General features: G+C 43.2%; 1 protein-coding gene across 9 annotated transcripts in view; it reads left to right on the top strand.

Annotated features, from left to right (window-relative positions):
* Window positions 1-1,723: 1,723 nt before the first annotated feature.
* Window positions 1,724-18,531, top strand: part of RHOH (ras homolog family member H) — a 54,028-nt gene continuing 37,220 nt past the window's right edge. For 3 of the 9 annotated variants that reach the window (XM_011949072.1, XM_011949074.1, XM_011949076.1), the window contains exon 1: window positions 7,437-7,967. The gene's annotated coding sequence lies outside the window, so the exon portion shown is untranslated. Of the gene's footprint in view, window positions 2,052-3,702; window positions 3,867-4,376; window positions 4,534-7,436; window positions 7,968-11,159; window positions 11,214-18,531 lie in introns of those variants that run through there. The other 6 variants (XM_011949073.1, XM_011949077.1, XM_011949075.1 and 3 more) reach the window with 6 other exon arrangements.

Genomic DNA, 18,531 nt, shown 5'->3' with positions numbered 1-18,531 from the left:
TAAACCTACGAATTTATGCCAATGTTAAAGACCATTGAACATTATGGTGGGGAGTGCTGGCTCACACCTGTAATCCCAGCACTTTGGGAGGGCAAGCGGGGTGGATCACCTGAGGTCAGGAGTTCCAGACTAGCCTGGCCAACAGGGTGAAACCCTGTCTCTATTAAAAATATAAAAATTAGTCTGGCGTGGTGGTGGGCTCCTGTAATCCCAGCTACTCAGGAGGCTGAGGCAGGAGTATCGCTTGAATCCGGGAGGTGGGGGTTGCAGTGAGCTGAGATGGCACCACTGCACTCCAGCCTGGGCAACAGAGCAAAAACTCCATCTCAAAACAACATCAGTAGGCCAGGCGCGGTGGCTCATGCCTGTGATCCCAGCACTTTGGGAGGCCGAGGAGGGCAGATCACCTAAGATCAGGAGTTTGTTTAAGACCAGTTTGGCCAACATGGTGAAACCCCATCTCTACTAAAAATATAAAAATTAGCTGGGTGTGGTGGTGGGCCCCTGTAATCCCAGCTACTTAGGAGGCTGAGGCAGGAGAATCGCTTGAACCCGGGAGGTGGAGGTTGTAGTGAGCTGAGATTGTGCCACTGCACTCCAGCCTGGGCAACGGGGAGAGTCTGTCTCAAACACACACACACACACATACACACACACACACACATACAATAGGCCATTGAACATTAAAATGGCTTTTGGATATTTTTTAAAAGACTAAATTTTTCATCTTTCTGTCAAGGACTTTCCTGACCATCCTTTTTAAATATGCACCCTCCAAGTTTTCAAGCCCCCTTCCTTACTTTGTTTTTCTTCTTAGTAATTAGCTCCCTGTAACATATTCTACTACTAGAGTTTCATGTTCATTGCTTGTCTTCCTAGTATGTAGATATAAACTCCGTCGAGCAGGCTGTTTTTGTTCTTGTTGTTCGCTGCTATCTCCCTAGCACCTAGCCCAGTGCTCAATCAGGATTATAGCAAGTGTTCAGTAAATGTTTGTTGAATGAAAGGAAAAATTCTCATTTAGCTTAGGGCATTTGTAGTGGGGCAACCAGATGGCTTCAGGAGGCACCTCTGAAGATTCTGTGTTGCTCAGATTATGCATAAGGAATAAAATATCGTTAACAATTTGGTTTTAAATTTTCTGTATCCTTTTAACTCATCATGACAATAAACACATGACATTAGAATCCTCTGAGTGATGTGTGAGCTTCTATGACTTTATTCCACATGAATTTGGGCCCTGCCAAAGCTTTCCAAATTTTGCAATTCAACAGTTGTTATTTAAAGAGGGGGTAGGGATGGAGGGGGAAAAACTCCAGAAAGCAAATGTCCAAAACAGGAGTGGCTAATAACAGCCACTATGTATTGAGTATTTACTGTATTCCAAGCACTAGTCGGCTTTTTTTTTTTTTTTTTAAATAAAACTCTTCCAAGTTAGATATTATACCTGTTTTGCAGATGGGCAGATCAGGGCCTCATCTTTAGTAATAAGTGGAGCCAGGATTCGCATCTTGTTTTGTCTGAATCCAAATTTGTATTTCTCCAAACTTTCAGATTGCCTTTCAGTGTAAGCTTCAACCTGTTCCCTACAGAACAGAGAGGAGATCTGTTATTTTGAAAAGATGGCAAGTTAACACTCGGTCTGCCTTGCCTCACAACTGAAGTGTCTGCAGCGCTCGCTGTGAGCAGATGTGCTGGGTTGCAGTTACCCTGTGATGTCTGTGCTCAAACTGAAGATCCCTATCAATGCAACGAGGAAGACATGAGTTTGAGAAGAAGCAGTGATGACCTTCTTCTTCACTCCTCCCGCTGATGAATTTCTACATCACTGTGTGTGTCCTGTGCTTTGCAGTCATTCCCTAGGAACTCGGGCACTTGACCCAAAGATACTGCTCTTACTAACACTACATTTTAAACTCCTCCTCTGGACTCACTCCGAGAGCCTGCAGCACAATCTTTAAAAACTTTGTCAATGATGGCAAAATCTTTTTCCTTTTAGAGTGGATTTGATTTTAGGAGATAGCCATTCGGAGCTACATCCAGTGAATAAGGTGGGTTAAAAAGCCAGGTACTATTTTGAGTCAAAAACAAGTTGTGAACGGAATGCAGAGATACTGGTTTTGTTTTGTAGTTTATTAAGCTGTCTCTCAAGGATATTGTAAAAAGGGTCTAAATGCACTTTGACTAATGTCTGCGATGTTGCAAAAGTGCATCAACTATCGAGGGACTGCTTTGAAGGGAAACGGTCATTTGACTACATTTGCTCTGCTCTGACAGGCGTTTTTAAAAAAAGGTGTATCGTAACTTTAGAGCCACAGCTTGAATTATCACTTTGGATGCTATCATCTTCCACAACAAGACCCTGTCTTCTTATGAATTACGGCTCTGCAATAAAAAGAACCAGGATGTGAATGTTTGCTAGATCAACACAGTTATCCAGGGCAAACAAACCAGAATAAACACAGCAGTTGAGAATCCTGAGAACCGAATATTCACTGAAACAAAAAGCAATATGTTATGATACATTAACATGTTTAAAGAGAAAATAAATGATGAGAATAACAGCAGGGGAAATGATGTTTTTATGGTTATGGCAATAAGAGGGAAGCTAGAAGATGTTTCAAATGCTATTATCTGGTTAGGCAGGGTGTTTTTTTTTTTTTTTTTTTTTACAATGAATTAAAATGCATAAAGAGGAAATCACCCATGAAATTTCTAGCCTGTGGCATTTTGAAGCTATTTCAATATTCTGAATTTAGAAAGTATTTTATATCAATGGATTTTTACACTAAAAGTTACATCAGAATTAAGATCATTCTCTTAACCTTTTGTAGTTTCCATCATGAAATCTCTCAATCAGAAAGAAAGGATATTTTGTTTTAATACAGTTGTTCATCATCCAGTGGGGAGCTGGGTGAGAATAATTGCAATATGACTAATGGCCTGGGTTTGAAATTCAGAGCCTTCAGACAAGGTTTTAGTACATATTACCTATCTTCACAACTCACTGAAATATTTTATTAGGTGGCATAAATGAGGGTCTGTGTAAACATTAAAAGCTACCCACTGAATCTAAATCATTTCAGTTAATATGCTAATAGCAAGGGGGAGGGAAAGGCATCTTACTAACCCAGCGTTTAAATAATTTAGTAGATGAATCACGTCTCAAGGTTTCTAAGATTTACTATTCATACAATTACAATTGTCATTAAGAGTTTTCGCTGGTGTAAGTGGCATAACAGCTTTGCAATGAGCAAACATAGGGCTTATGCATGAGTTCAGGCTACACAAGTAGTTGTCATATTATTTTAAAAACCTCAGTAAAAGAGGTCTTTGTTCACAGGAGACTATTAAAGTAAAAGTAAGCTGTTCTTTTGCCATATTAGAGAACATTTCTGATGCAGGTGGTTTTGAGAAAGTAAGTCTTTGTTTTTTCACCTTGACCTGACTGGGACCATTTGCACAGGGAATCCCGGACGGGGCATGTTTAGGGCCAAGAAAATGGGCCTTGGGCCTCGGGGCTCTGGCTGCTCCTTCTTGCCCGCACTGATTCAGTTCTCTCTGTGGGGAGGCAGTGGGAGTGACAGCCAGGACAGATGAATGGGGTGAATCTTGGTTCTGGTTTTCATAGGCCATAGGGTCTTAAGCAAATCATTTAACCCCTTGAAGTCTCTGTTTCCTTGGCTGTTAAAATAGGGTTTAAAGTGTTTACCGTAAAGGGCAGCTGTGAGGCTGTGAGATGGGAGAATCAATCTACTGGTCAGAAAGCGGTTGTTGAATGACTGTTCGGTGCCTGGGATTTCTGAGTGAGCAAGGCTGGACCCCGAGCCCTGGGACCTCCGAAGTGAACACCACAGGGCCATTTGGTGAGTGCTCCGGCCGTGTTAACACAATGTGCTGTGGAGCCCCTGGGAGGGCACCTCACTGGGCTTGCAGGGGAGGTGGGTGGTGGCTACAGATGGCTTCCTGGAAGATGGCTCAGAGGGGGCCTCTGATTCCCAGTTAGGGACTGCGGACCCATGGTTTCCTTCCTCCTGCCACTCTGAAGTCCCCAGGATTTCCCCCTACCCCATCCCAAGGACCGACCACGCAGCATCAGAAGGGACACGCTGTGGGGCTCGGGTGTGTGTGTGTCTCTGAATGTGTGCATGCATTTTCAACGTTTACTTCCTCCTCTCACCACTACCCCTGTCGGTTAAAAGTCTGTTAAAAGAATGAGAACAAGAGAGAGAGAGAGGAGAGGAGGGGCGGGGTGGGGGAGGAGGGGAGTGGGGAGAGAGAGAGATACCAAAAAGACATTTTCAAGAAAGGAAGAAAATTAGATGGCGACCCCTGTCCCCTCTGTCTAAGAAAATCCTCTCTGAGATTAAACTGTGTGAAGATTAGAGGCGTGTAAGTCAGGAATAGGAGGAAGCTCAATGCTGGACTGTACCAGATCATCTAAAACTGGCAATTCCAGGCACAGAAGCCAGTTCTTCAGAAGCAGAAAGGAGGTCAGCCACGGGGTGAAAGGGACAGGGGTCTCGCAGCCAGGCATGACAGTGCCCTTCCTAGTCCCTTCCAGGATGGGGTGGGAGTGCTTGTGCCTGAGGACATACCCAGTCCATCCTGACTCTGGAGTATGTCTCCACTTTCGTGCAGAAAATGGTATAAGGCCTGAGGCCTGGAGCTCATGATAAATCATGCTGGTGGCATTTCTAGCTTTGCTTCCCAAAGGGCAGAGCCTCACCTCCCTTTCTACTTAGGAGATGGAGGGGGTCTGCCCGTACAGGAAACTGTCCTTATGTGACTCCTCTGCTTTCTGAAGGGGAGACAGTGTCCCCCTTAAAGGACACTGGATCTCTTGTTGGAGGGCCAACCAGTTTTGAACTCTTTGCCTCTTTAAATCTTTTAGAAACTTGAATGAGACAAACTTTTTATCCTGAATTTTCTGAAGCATATCTGAAGTCATTTTTCTTTATTATTATTATTATTATTATTTAAGCTGAAGTCTCACTCTGTTGCCCAGGCTGGAGTGCAGTGGTGTGATCTTGGCTCACTGCAACCTCTGCCTATCGGGTTCAAGCAATTTTCCTGCCTCAGCCTCTTGAGTAGCTGGGATTACAGGAATGCACCACCATGCCCGGCTAATTTTTGTATTTTTAGTAGAGATGGGGTTTCACTATGTTGACCAGGCTGGTCTCGAAATCCTGACCTCAAGCGATCTGCCCTCCTCGGCCTCCCAAAGTTTTGGGATTATAGGCGTGAGCCACCGCACTCTGCCTATTATTATTATTATTTTAGAGACTGGGTCTCGCTATATTGCTCAGGCTGGTCTTGGACTCCTGGCTCAAACAATTCGCCTGCCTTGGCCTCCCAAAGTGTGGGGATTATAGGCGTGAGCCAGTGTGCCCGGCCCATGAAGTCATTTTTCATCTCTGGATAAAACTGGAACATCAAAGCGGTGTTGTGTGGTGGCACACTCTGTTAATCTCCTGCTGCACTCTCCCCGCCACACGCCCTGGAGTTGCTTTTAGTGAACTCTTTGGTGAGATGCAATCAGCATACATGGAGGAAAAGTGTAAGGAACCACCTCACAGACTTGTGGCTGGCTGCGTGGAGTCTAAACATGGCGTTTCACTTCAGCCATGTTGTCTCTCTATGGGAATCCAGGGGGCAGAGTTCCTCTTTAATCTCAGCACTGGGGAGCCAGGGAGACCTCATGGTTCTGAGCTCTTTGTTTATGTTTCTCCCGTGGGCAAAGAGTTTTCTCTGTGGTGGTGTTTCCTGCTTCATACCCGTTGCTGAAGAGCGTAGAGCCACATGGCACACATTCTCTGTAATTAACCTTACCCCCCGTTTCAGTGTCGCCTTTGTCTTCACTTCTCTTGGCCTATTTTCATATTTCTTGTTTTTAATTGTTTCATTTTGCTAAGGTGTAAGTATTTCTGCAAGATGCTCTAAATCCTTTGATGAACAAAACCAGAAGTAAATAAAGTATCCACAAGCTTATGTTCTGCTCAGCGGATAACATCACCATGGTGATCTGGCTTTCCACAGAGGATTTTCCCTTTCTTTCCTTTCTTTCTTTTCTTTCTTTCCTTCCCTTCCCTCCCTTCCCTTCCCTTCCCTTCTTCTGTCTCTCTCTCTCTCTCTCTTTCTCTCTTTTTTTGAGACAGAGTCTTGCTATGTCCCCAGCCTAGAGTGTGGTGGCGGATCACAGCTCACTGCAACCTCAACCTCATGGGTTCAAGCAAGCCTACCTTGGACTCCTGAGTAGCTGGGACTACAGGTGTGGTTGCCCAGCTAATTTTTATATTTTTGTAGAGATGGGATCTCACTATGTTGCCCAGGCTGGTCTCGAACTCCTAGGTTCAAGCAATGCCCCCCCCTCGGCCTCCCAAAGTGCTGGCATTACAGGTGTGAGCCACCATCACCGCACCTGGCCTCCCACAGAGGATTTTCTAGGAGATAATGTGCTCTTCAGAAGGCTCAAGGATCTCAGCTGGCAGATTGAGTTCTTACTATGCATCAACAAATTGACACTTGGGTTCATATGAAAGTCTTGTGAACTTGGTAATTGTGTGTCTATTGATAAGAATGCTCACCTGGTGCCATTGATTCCCTCTACAACTATGCTGCAAGCACAGTCATCTGCTTTCACTTCTTTGAACATGCCAACTTCTTTCCTACCTCAGGGCCTTTGCATGTACTGTTTGCCTCTGCTTGGAATGTTCTTTCCTCCTTCTCATCCATTAGAGTGGCAGCAGCACTTTAGAATAATCAGAGGGGTTTAAAATAATATTGATGTCCGGTCCCCACCCAGCCCAATTAAACTCAAATCTTTGAGTGTGGGGCTGATGTACTGATAAAATGAAATAAAAGGCATGGAGTTGATTTTATCCTCATGACCAGCAGGTATTTTGACCAAGCTATCACCATGAGCGGTAGCATCAACAGTTACTCAGGGATTCGGGGCACAGGGGGTTGTGACCACATCATGAAAGTTCCATTTGTTGGGTTAGGCGTTTAGCCATAACCTAAGTAGTTGCAGATGGTCTCTACACCTGGATTGCCCATTAGGATAAAACAAGTAAACTTGTGTTTTTAGGCAAATAATGAAACTCTGAGGAGTCTGAAAAAGCAACTCATCGCCAGGTACCTCCCAGCCCAGGTGCCCATCCACGCAGGTGTGAACGCACGGCGGGGACTTCTTGAACTCTCACTAAGCCTGCGTCTGTTCTTTGCAAAATATTATCTGATAGTTTTTAATGCAGCAAAGCAAGGCAGACAACCCACCTCCTGTTTTCCCCGAGCTGATGTGAGGAAAGTTCTAAGGTGCTGTTTCCTAAGCTCGGATTAACCAAGACAGATCAGTGGCATGGACTCTTTGTTTTTGGTAATTTTACTTCCATGAGGAATCATTTGGACTCTTCAGTCTTCCATTCTTCAGTTTTACGTAGGGCTTTGCTGGAGGAAAATGGGGTGAAGCGGGAGAGAAATACAGTCTCGGAGTGGGGTGGGAGATAAATTCAACGCAAACCCAGCGGTGCAGCAAAGGCCTTATTCTGCCTCTGATCTGGGGAAGTTTCATATTCTAATGGAGAGAAACGCACGTGCACACACACCCCCCTAAACCCACACAAATGAAACCCCCTCTGCGGAGAAGCCAGCTACAGGAAACTGACTTAGGCACAGGAACTTGCTAATCTCTTTTGTCACATTCGGATTGCTCCTGCTGCCTCACACACACTAAACCCAACCATCTTGGGGTGGACTCCCTGCCAGCCCAACTCTTGTATTTTCAGTTCTTCCAGTGTGAATCAGTTAATGTTCTCGGGAGCGAGGGAGAGGTTGATCCTAGGAGGAAATCAACCACAGTGAAAAGGCTTGGGCTGCTTTTGTTTTCACATCCTTTTGCTGAACGAATTTGATTTCCGGAGTCAGTCATTTTACTGTCAAGAAATTCCTTCGGCATTCTGCAACAGGTAAGGATTTTGCTCCTTTAAAAGTATTTCTTTGGTGTCAAAAGAAATTTTTCTAATTTTGTTTAGGTTTTACTCTAGGCCAAACATTGTAATGACCCTGATCTACCTGCTATAAGGTGTAGAACTAATTCACAGTGGGACGGCCGGGGGGGGGGTGTTGCTTTGATATTCACTGCCCCTCACCACAGTCCTAACAAGATTTTTGAAACATTAAAAGTTACAACCATTGGCTTTTTGATTTTCCAGATATTCTAGAGAATGCATATGCTTGTGACTGACTGTGGCTGGGCTCAGCTGTGTGGGTAGTTTAAATACTACCCAAGGTGTGATGAAGTACATCTGAAGACTAAGTTGTGCAAATCTGAACTTGAAAGTTGTCTAGTTCAGAAAAGAGAGAGAACGGAAATTCTAAATGACGTAGATTTCAATCTGGAACTTCTAGCTTGTGTTTTTCACCTCTCGCCAATGCTAATGCCCATTTCTCAAAAGTGCTCTATGATATATAACATGTAGTTTTTAATTAAATTTAATTTTTCTTCAGAGGTGGTTTGATTTGGAGATATGCTACGAGGTACCAGTCAGTAGCCTGAGTTGTAACTAAACAAAGTTTGGGAAATCACCGGTTTTAGGTGCTTTACTAAATGAAAGTTGCCATTGAAGTATTCAAGCAGGCAACAAGTAGTTGGTGATCCCTTACTGGTTCTAAGCTGGTGCTGTGGAGGATATAAGAGAAATATTTTAAAAATCTCTACTTCGAAGGGCTGTATAATCTAGTAGTCGTGATAAGAAGTAAAATTTAGAAAGCAGTGCAAGATGAGAATTCAGTGATGAGTGGGGAGCACAGGCTTGAAGAGTTCTGTGAATTCCGTGGAGGTGGTCTGGGGGCAGACTGGAGTCGTCGGGAAGATCTGGGCTTTGGAAGGATGCGAAGTGTTGGTAGAAGAAGAAGGGGAAGGTGATTTCAGACTAGGAGGACCTTGTGGGCAAAGGCACAAAGACGAGGCTGACGTGGAGATGATAAGGCCAGTTGAAGAGACACTGGAGAAGAGAAGATAGTTTGTTTTACACATTGCAGGAAATCAGATTAGACGGTTAGGGTGTGGACGCAAAAGGGAGGACCTTGCAGGCACTGGGGAGAAGTGACCCCATTCAGTAGTCATTGGTCTTCCTCTGCCCTGGGCTGCGCCTCCTCGGCTCTCACGGCACTAGCAGAATTCCACGTGAGAGGAAGCTTGTCGAGTGTGGCCTCTTCCCACTGGGGCTGCTTTCTGCATCCGTACACCTGACTGTGGGCCTCCATTTGCCGCCTACTGTCTTCCCTTAGGACATCATTTACGCAGAGAAAGGTTCGTGTGGCTCGGGGTACAGGGAAGACCTCCACCTCTGGTTTCTACCTTTTAAGGAGGCCCTTCAATTATCCGGGAATTAAAGTGGTCTTCCTCTTGGGGGGACGAGTTGGTTGATGAATGATAAGCAAGTCTCTATTCCTCAAAAGCCAGTCCCCAAATTCCATGAAATATGTGTTACTTTCTTTGCACGTCTAAATGAGATGGCACGGGTATGTTTCTGTTCTTTTTCTGGACGTTGTTTAGAGAGTCAGTAGATCTTAATAATTCAGACACTTTTTTTCTGGACCATAAAATATCTGAACCCATATAATAACAAACATACAGCATGGTGAATAAGAACCCAGCTTTTGAACCAGATCGCTTTGCATCGAATCCCCATTCTATCATTTCTGGGCTGTGGGAACCTCAGACAAGTTACTTCACTTCTTCAATGCTCAGATTTTTTTAAAAATTCACAAAATAACACTAATAACACTAATAATAACTGAAAATACCTACCTCACAGGGTTGTTGCAGAGATCAAATGAGATAAAAACATGGAAAGCATGTAGCCTAGTGCCTAATTTAAAAAAAGTCTCTCAATAGATACAACTCTTACGATTCTTCTTAAGGACTTGGCTATTGACACAAATGAAGGTGTTATGAGCCCTGGCTTAAGAGCAAGAAGCCTGCAAATCCCAACATTCCCCTAATCCCAACATTCCTTTCCAGGGAAAGTGGGGGGTGACAGGTGGAGGCTGGGGATTAACATTTTTTGAGCACCAAATATGGACAAGGCACAGGGTTGGATGTTTTTCTAGTGGGAATACATATGAAGAAAGGAAAACAAGCTTGGAAACTGCTATTTGAAGCCTTTCTGTAACAGTTTCTCTAGCTTATGAGAGAGGTCCTCTGAGTAGCTGCTGCATTACTTGTGGGCCTCCTTGTTTGACGTTGCTCTCTGAATGCTTGGGTGGAATTCTAGAGGTGATTTTCATTAGAGGCAGAGAGCGTGACCTTTCTTCCTTGCCCAGTTTAAATTAAATTATTCTATCTTACAATGTGTTAATTTTGGTGCTAACAAAGCACAACTGAAATTCCATTTCTACTTAGGAGTGGGGATCATTGTGGCATTAAGTGCTTATTTGGGTTCGGGATGCTTGGATCTGGGTGAAAGCCAAGATTAAAAAGCATCCTGCTTCCCCATTCCACTCTCTAGGTTATAAATATTTTTTGGATTAAAAGCCTCCTATAAAAAATGGAAATCCACCTGGTGTGTTAATTGTGCAGGGGATTCCTAATTATGTGCGCAGATGACTTGAGTCAAACGGTGGTAGTGTTCCTTCTAGAGTCCCACTGGTGTCCTAAGGGAGGAGACTCTGGAGCTTTGTGTATGAAAAAGGATGGGCACAGGTCAGGATGGGGTGCATAGGTGGAGGCTGGGAGGCAGCATGACAGAGTGGGGGGCTGGGGTGGGCAGTGAGAGCAAGGAGGGTGTCAGAGATGGGAAGGATGACCCCAGCGGGCTGGTAGGGTGCCAGAAACTTAGGGCTCCTCCGTGGCTCTGTAGCCATTTGACTCTAGCAACTGCTTGAATGCCCTGAACAACCTTTTGACGACTTGCACAAGAAGTTGTCATGCTGTTGCCCGGATGTGGACAGTTGTTCAGCGATAATGATCATGTGTCTGGTGTTTCAGTGTGGAATAGTGGTTTCTAAAGCTGGCTGGACAGCAAAACCACTTGGGGAGCTTTTAAGAAACTGAAATTCCATGTCTCATATCCCAACCCTCACATGAGATCCAGGAATCTGTGTGATTAAAAAATGCAAGCCCTAAAACAACTTGGAAAGTGGTCGTTTTACAGGTGGGGATTTAGGAACCAAGAATCCAGAACTCTCCTACCAGGGCCCCAGAAACTGTAAGTTGAATAGTGCTGAAATGAGGCAAATTGATCTATTCTCTATTGTGATTAATATCTTTACACAGAAAGTATTTTCCTTTGTTTTGAATTTATTCCTTGGGATGAGTTACTGGGAGTGGGGTGACTGGGTCAAGGGTGTGAGGATGTTTAGCTCAGTCATACCTACATTTTAGCATGCAAACATAGGGCGCCACTAATTTAAAAACCAAAGTGTCATATACATGTAGAAGCTACATATTGTTCTGGGGCAGTCCAAAGAGGGGAAGCTGCTTTCAATCGAGAAAGTACCAAATCACACTCTTTTCTGGTAAAATAGAATGCGAATGAATTGCTTTTGGAAGAAATTTCCAGAGCATTGCTAAATGTTGAAGTGTTTCTTAGAGCATAAGTTGAACCTTTCTTATCTCTGTACTCAGTTTCTCGTAAAACTGAAGTCACAGTGACCTCTTCCTCATTTCGTAGAAAAGAAAACCAAGGAAGAGAGTGGTTAAGAAACAGAAGATACGGGTCTCATCACATTTGCCTGAGAACTACATATAGTCATCCATTCAGTGCCTCGTTAAGTAAATAAATGATCGAATCGTTTGTATACATGACCTCACGGAAAAAACACCGTAAAATGAATGCTTGAGGGTGGGTAGACGGAATTATTCAACCCAGACAGGCATTAGATGTTCACTCTATCCCCCTTTTTTTTGCATTAGATTTTGTTTATTATTTGCATCATCTGTGGACCTAAAACCGTGCTCATTGTTTGTCACACAGATGGGAACAGGGTGAAATTTCAATGATTTCAATTAAAAATAAAAAGATGTGCTCTTGCAAAATATCAAGGGAGATGTTTACAGTGGTGTTCTAGAACAGGCTTGCTTACAAGTGCTGATTGTCATATTTTCAGAAATTTTCCAAGCCACTGAAGTTACTGACTTCTCTTTATCTGTATTATGGAAATGCTATATAATAATGTGCTATCTGAGCATCTCTTTTCAATTTTGCATTCAGCGATGTCATGTTGGTGGCTTGAAACTGGCTATGGTAAAAGTATTTACACTGTGAAAATCAGCAAACACAGTAAATCAGGCTCCCCACCTTTTTTTTTTCGGGGCACGGGGGGGCAAGCATGTTGTTAAACATTTACTAGCATACTACTGAGGAACTGTGTAAAATGCAAATATGGCGATTTGACAATATGTACCAAGAGCCATTAAAGTGTTCATACACTTTGATCCATTCATTCCACTCCTGCAAATTTATTCTGAGTAAATAATTCAAAGAAGAAAGAAATAATATGCATGAACATATTCATCGTATTATCATGTATAGCAGCAAAATCTGAAAATAACTGAAACACTAAGCAATAGGGGTTCTGACAACATTAACTCCATGAGATTTTTTTTTTTTTTTTAAGACAGGGTCTTGATTTGTCACCCAGGCTGGAGTGCAGTGGTGTAATCACAGCTGACTGTAGCCTTGACCCCCTGTGCTCATTTGATCCTCCTGCCTCAGCCTCCCAAGTAGCTGGGACCACAGGTGTGTGCCACCACACTTGGCTAACTTTTTATTTTTTGTAGAGACGGGGTCTCACTTTGTTGCCCAGGCTGGTCTCCATCTCCTGGGATCAAGTGATCCTCCTGCCTCGGCCTCCCAAAGTGCTAGGATTACAGGCACATCACTGAGCACAGCCCGTGGGTTGTTTTAAAGTCATTAAAAATCATAGTTATGATGGTTATGAAAATATATTTGATATGATATTAGGTTAGAAAAGCAGAATTAAAATTTTTAATTACATTCTGATTTTGTTATGAATAAGAATTAAATGTGAGCTGTAAAAAAAATGACAGCATTTGGTATGTTAGAATGGTGAAATAGGAGAACTTGTTTTTATTTCATTTATTGTGGTCGTGGTGTGTGCATTTAAGAAATTTGGAGAACCCCCTTAATAAGTGATCTTGAGTAGTTGTAATATTTAGGAGGAAGGCTATGAGTTTTGTGAACCACATGGGGCTTACCTTTAACCAATAGATGTTACTGTGAATCCCTGGGCAGGGTATTTTGTAAAGGGAGTTTGGAGCTGGGCAGTGTGAGCTGTGGATGCTAAAGGGGTTTCTTTAGAGCAGCTTAAGGAGGAGGAAGAAGTAAGTAACTGTGTCCTGAGGACTTGCTAAAGTAGACTGCAAGGCCTGAGAAATAGCCCAGAGAAAAGCTACCATCAAAGGCCAGAGAGATGGGGGAGAGAAGGTTTCTTAGGAAGAGGCAAGGAGATGCTGATCTCAGAGGTAAACAAGATGGATAAGAAAATAGCTCCATTTTGACCCGAAAAACATAGGGGCTGAAACCAGAGAGGAAATGATTTTTGTAAAGCAACGGTTCTCAAGTTTTATTTATTTATTTATTATTTATTTATTATTTTTTGAGACGGAGTCTCGCTCTGTCGCCCAGGCTGGAGCACAGTGGCGGATCTCAGCTCACTGCAAGCTCCGCCTCCCGGGTTCACGCCATTCTCCTGCCTCAGCCTCCTGAGTAGCTGGGACTACAGGAGCCCGCCACCACGCCCGGCTAGTTTTTTGTGTGTTTTTAGTAGAGACGAGGTTTCACCCCGTGTTAGCCAGGATGGTCTCGATCTCCTGATCTCGTGATCCGCCCGCCTTGGCCTCCCAAAGTGCTGGGATTACAGACAGGCGTGAGCCACCGCGCCTGGCCGGTTCATTTTAGTGTGTTTAAGAATCACCTGGATGAGTACGGGAAGAGTTAACTAATTTAGCATCCAGGTTCCATCTCCATGCATTCTGATGCGGTTGGTCTGGACGTTGGCAGGAATATGCGTTTTTAACAAATCCTCCCACCCTATGAAGACTCCGATGTGAATTAACTGAAGATTACACTTTAAGAAACACTAGTGGAATAAAGGTAACAGTTTGGTTTTGTCCAGGGAAGGTATATCTGTGAGTGTGTGAGTGTGTGTGTGTGTGTGGGTGAAGTGGTTACTTAAAGGCTCACAATTGAAGGACTTACAATATAAAAGGGGAATGAAAACAGAGAAAGCCCAGAGGGACAAGTTATTTATTTGTTATAGAAACAAACAGCACAAAACAGGAAGCTGTACTTAAGATATTCCTTAAAGGAATATAGTCTGTGGCACAAAATTCTCTTGCATAGTTAAACAGTTTTGTCCGGCATCTGAACAAATTAAAAGTAGCCATGGCCAGGGGAACTATGAGCACAGAGAAAGAAGGTCATGGGGAGAGTCTGGGGCCCATAAACAGTCTCTTTCCGGCCATCGAGAGGTGGTTGTTAAACCCGTAGTAGAATATGGGAGTGCTATGGACAGAAAACACTCTGGACCTTACTGTATGATAACATTATGTTAAAGAAGAAAAGAAAGTATATTTTTTGATGAAATGTAGTATTTTATATACAGAACTCAGCACTCAAAATAGTCATAACAATTAGACTTATGCCATAACAACCTTATATCACAAAATAAACATATGAAAGTGAATGACATCGCAGTAGCTACGGTTCTGAGATGATCTGCTTCACCTGGCTTTGGAAATTTAGTGATTGTAATAGCTTTCAAATAGCCTTCAATGTCTTGTGCTTTTCTTACGGTGGAGATGATTCTTTTACTTTAATCACATTCCGCATCATCAGGGCCTCTAATCTCTCGAGACATGGTGTGGTAAATCAAGGATAAGTTAACGACCCATCTTGACACTGGAGGCGCAACTCACAGGGTCTGTTGGATGTGCAAGGGTCTAACGCCTGAAATCAGACCTCTTTCTACAAGCACACGCTAACTATTCTATTCCCCACCTAACAGGGTTTTTTATGGACCGATTGGCTTATGCTTTGGAGCAATGTTTCCTAATCACTATTTTTGGTCATGGATTTGTTTGATGATACATCTCATTACAATGGGAGCCAAAGACTTTCTCATACAGGGACATGAACATTTGCCACAGAGGCTTAGGGGATATAAGGACCCCCTAAAACCCATTCACGGACTCTCAGGGATCCAGAGGCCTCATGTGAGGAGCTCCGGCCTCAGCAGAGGGATTATTGCAGAGGAAGTTCTGGTTATTACTGACATCAGATTAAGCTCCTAAAGACTGAAATGCTGCTTCTCCAACTGATGGCTGAAATGAGGGTAAGATGGCAGATACATGTGTAGATTTATAGCATCAGATCCTTAAAATGAGTAGCATGTGGGGCTAGAGTTGGTTCCCTTCAGATAACATGATTAATGCTCTAAATTGTTAGTTTTGAATTCTCTCAAGTGAAGCCAGGGTTGGTTCCCATTTGGGAAATCAGTCTCTCAGGATGCCACTTTAATGTCTTACTTACCAGCTCGTGATGCCTTCGGTGGCACAAGAAAAGCAGGCAGCGCCAGGCGAAGTGGCTCATGCCTGTAATCCCAGCACTTTGAGAGGCCGAGGCAGGCAGATCACCTGAGATCAGGAGTTCAAAATCAGCCTGGCCAACATGGTGAAGCCCCGTCTCTACTAAAATTACAAAATTAGCTGGGCGTGGTGGCACATGTGCCTGTAATCCTAGCTACTCCGGAGGCTGAGGCAGGAGAATCGCTTGAACCCAGGAGACAGAGGTTGCAGTGAGCCGAGATAGTGTCACTGCACTGCAGTCTGGGCAACAAAGCGAGACTCAGTTTACAAGAAAAAGAAAAAGAAATGCAGGCAGGTTGTAAGCACTGGTTTGGCCAACTCTAGAGTGTAGTGAGTAGTGTGGGGTCACCTGATGCTCCTAAGCAACATACTGGATACCAGCCCAGCTGCTTTTAGGGTGAAAGGCATTAGCATTAGCCAGTGGGTAACATGCTCGCTTCTGAGTGTAAGAGGTAGTTGTCCTATCTGAAGCTGAACATCTGGTTGGGCTTTGATAACTTTGAAGATAGTTCTTTTCCTTTTGATCACAGAAGCCCAGTTGGTCATCTTCCATTAGTGGGTATCTGACCTGCAATTTGGGGAACTGAGTGTTTTCAGCTGAAAGCTTTGTTCATTTCCTGTCCTCCCAGATTGTAGTATCAGGCACGGTATGGAGACTTACCCCAAACCCGTCTGTTTAAATTAGCCAACCCTGCTGGAAGTGGTAAGATGAGGCCACATTCTCATGTCACAGTCATACAGTGGATTGACACAGTATGAGAAAGGGAAATGCACTCCCATCTCCATCCCTCCAGAGAAAAAGAATGTGAAATTGACTAATTACATTGTGAGTCAGGGTTCTCTTGGTGTGAGATAGCATAAAAATTGGAAATCTGTCTTTGAGATAGAAAGGGAAAATCTATAACAGATATGTTCCTATAATCAGTGTGCCTTACCTTCTATAACCATTTTAATTATTTCACATCCATGACTAGGTTTCTTGCAAGTTTCAATATCTATTTTAATAATAATATTGCATCATACAGTCACAGCCCTCAAAACACAAATATTCCATGTACACCAAAGTTTGGTAGCAAAGTCTCTACTCCTCTTACCTCCTGGAGATTATTTTCCCCTGCCAGGTCATTATGTCTAGCAACCTAGTTGCCCATGCAGAGAATGGACTGGCACACATCTTTTCCTTGGCTCTTTTCCTTTCTTTCAGGCAGGACCCCTACTTTTCATTTGTCTCCCCTCCAGGTCCAGCTGTCACCTTCTTGAGAGCCTCTAAACATACAACCCTTACTATGAACCTTTTTCTCCCTTTTTCGCATTTTTTTTTCTCAGTTGCCACAAAAAATTCTCCTGGTCTTTGTTCCAGTTTTGAGCTGAAAATGATCCGAACTGTGGTTGAGAAGCATAAGAATGCCTGTAATTATTCCTTCTAACAAGGAAAAGGAAACTCAATATATTTAGAGTCAAAGTTAAATGATGTAAAATCAACTACAAAAACCTTTAAGGGGCCTAAAAATCCCCTTTGGTATACTTTTTCTTGATAAAACCTGATTTTCCACAAGTTCTACTATTTGGACAGTAACTTGCTGAAATTTATATCAATAATAGTCTTTCTCTGTCTTCTTCACGTGATAAGGAAGTAGGAGAGAGGGTTGGAGGCACATACAGGAAATAGGAGGGGGAAAAGCCAGAAAAACCCTTACTTATTGACAATACCACAATTTCCTATATGTGCCAAAACAATATTGTCATATATTCCTAAACACAGAATATCTGGCAATATCAGAGAAATATCTATAATAATATCTACTTTAAAAATATAATAGCAATGGATATTTGTTGTAGCAAATAAGGCATATGCCTTTTAGGTTAAATATACTTGTATACATCTTATTTGTGAGTCTTTAAGTGTTTATGTATTAAAATTGCCATCAGGCCGGGCGTGGTGGCTCATGCTCCTAATCCCAGCACTTTGGGAGGCTGAGGCGGGTGGATCATGAGGTCAGGAGTTCAAGACCAGCCTGGCCAAGATGGTAAAACCCCATCTCCACTAACAATACAAAAATTAGCCAGGCGTGGTGGCAGGCACCTGTAATCCCAGCTACTTGGGAGGCTGAGGCAGGGAATTGTTTGAACCTGGGAGGCGGAGGTTGCAGTGAGCAGAGATCGCGCCACTGCACTCTAGCCCAGGCAACAGAGTGAGACTCCATCTCAAAAAAAAAAAAAAAAAAAAAGTTATCATCCCAGTGTTTTCCCTCCAAGATGTGCAAAATCTACAGAAAGAAGCTTAAACATTGACATTGCTTCCTAATGTGATAGAAATACAGCTAATAACTTAAAGGATCATTTGAAGTAACAAAAGGCAACTATGAGTATTTTATCTGAGTCCTATAGTTATCTTTTCTTTTTTCATCCTCTACATTTCAGGAAAAGCAATTGAAATGTAGATTGTGGCAGTGTTTCTATTACATTCTAGAGCTATGAAAACACATGGATAGTTTTCAGGATGCAACAGGAGGGTTCTACGTAAAACTTGGGTCCAGAGTTCAAACCCCAAACTAATAGTTTTGGATTTCCCCAAGTACTACCCACTTAATATGTCACCAGGAAAGACCCATCACACACATATATGGAAGGAAAAATTAAAGTTTCTCCTCCAGCAGGGGCTAGATGCTTGTGGCTTCTGTTTAAAAACTAGATGGTGGCCAGGCACTGTGGCTCACGCCTGTAATCCCAGCACTGTGGGAGGTTGAGGCGAGTGGATTATCTGAGGTCAGGAGTTCGAGACCAGCCTGGTCAACATGGTGAAACCTGGTCTCTACTAAAAATACAAAAATTAGCAGGGCATGATTGCTCATGCCTGTAATCCCAGCTATCTGGGAGACTGAGGCACAGAATTGCTTGAACCCAGGAGGCGGAGG

The sequence above is a fragment of the Colobus angolensis genome, unplaced genomic scaffold (assembly GCF_000951035.1).
Source record: "Colobus angolensis palliatus isolate OR3802 unplaced genomic scaffold, Cang.pa_1.0 Scaffold29, whole genome shotgun sequence".
In the NCBI taxonomy this organism is placed as follows: domain Eukaryota; kingdom Metazoa; phylum Chordata; class Mammalia; order Primates; family Cercopithecidae; genus Colobus; species Colobus angolensis.
The sequence above is the reverse complement of the archived record's forward strand: the minus strand, read 5'-3'. Positions and strand labels throughout refer to the sequence as shown.